This window comes from Otolemur garnettii, unplaced genomic scaffold (genome assembly GCF_000181295.1).
Source record: "Otolemur garnettii isolate 467f Iridium unplaced genomic scaffold, OtoGar3 scaffold00191, whole genome shotgun sequence".
In the NCBI taxonomy this organism is placed as follows: Eukaryota; Metazoa; Chordata; class Mammalia; order Primates; family Galagidae; genus Otolemur; species Otolemur garnettii.
In genome coordinates this window covers 1,874,583-1,875,844 of record NW_003852586.1, presented here as the reverse complement: position 1 = coordinate 1,875,844, position 1,262 = coordinate 1,874,583, and the positions used below count along the sequence as shown (strand labels likewise).

The following is a 1,262-nucleotide window of genomic DNA, read 5'->3' as shown; positions in this document are numbered from 1 at the left end:
CTAAATGGAAAATGAGATTCAAGTTCAGATGGAACTCACACTTCTTCCAGAGTTTGAATAGCCACCTGTCAGAACTGGAGGTTGTACTGACCTTCTGTGGAATCTGGGCCAAGGCTGAAGCAATGAGATTACTTTTTTCTTCTGTAAGATTTTGGACAATTGACCCCCAAGAAAACACCACAATAACATCTTTACCTGAGTTCTGGACAAATTCTTCCATTTCCTGCACAGAAAAAATGATTTTGGCATTATAGAGATACAATATCATGAAGAGTAAAAAAGAGTTTACTTACACTTGTAAAATAAAGTTCTGGGGAGTTATCAGGTATACAGTTACACTGTTTGTACCTTCCCACATGTATTACCACCTCGTCTGTTTAAGAAGAAGTCTGTGTGAACTGAAGGGCTTACATACACAGTAATTAATTGCTCAGAAATGCACACAGTAGAATCATTGTACTAAACGTGATGAAAGTACAGTTTTTCTCATGTTTCGTTGACATCAAATTCTAAAGACAGAATTTACTAACTCAGACATTGGTCTGGACAAAGGTTTTTTGAATAGAACCTCAAAAGCACAGTCAAGCAAAGAAACATAGACACATGGGATTACACTGAAGTATTGACCATCTGCAGAGCAATGAAACATCAACAAACTGAAGGGGTGACCTGCAACATGGGACCAGATATTGCAGACTATGCAATTGTCCCAAAGTTCTCTAGTGTGTTAGGAAGTCAAATAACTCGATTGAAAAAAGGCACAATGTAATTTAAAAATGGAAAAAGGTCTGAATAGATGCCCCTTGTTTTTTTAACCTTCAGTTTCATGCAATTAGACATTTCTAGAGAGAAGAAATGGCCAAAAACTTGATGACAAATGCTCACCGTACCGATTCATTAGGGAGATGCTGGCGGAACCACAAGGAGATGTCACCTTACTCCAGTTACAGTGGCATAAAAAGAAATGCCAAGAAGAATGTGGAGAAAGAGGACCTTTTATATACTGCTGGTGGACATGTAAGTTAGTACGCGAATGCTGTACCCATTATGGCAAATAGTAAGGCTTTTCCTCAAAGCATTAATAATAGAACCCTCCCTGGCCCAGCTCTCCTGGTGCGCTGCCCGCGTCCTAAGGCGCAGATCCGAGCGAGCCGGGCTCTGTCCGCCTGGGCAGGACGCTGCGCTGGCTCAGCAGCCGCCAAGAGGAATCCGCCTCCGTGTCTGTGAACAGACGGCGAGGAGAATGTGGTTTTATACACCTT

At 41.7% G+C, this 1,262-nt stretch overlaps 1 pseudogene; it reads right to left on the bottom strand.

Annotated features, from left to right (window-relative positions):
* LOC100951940 overlaps positions 1-1,262 on the bottom strand; it is a 15,402-nt pseudogene that overhangs the window by 9,175 nt on the left and 4,965 nt on the right.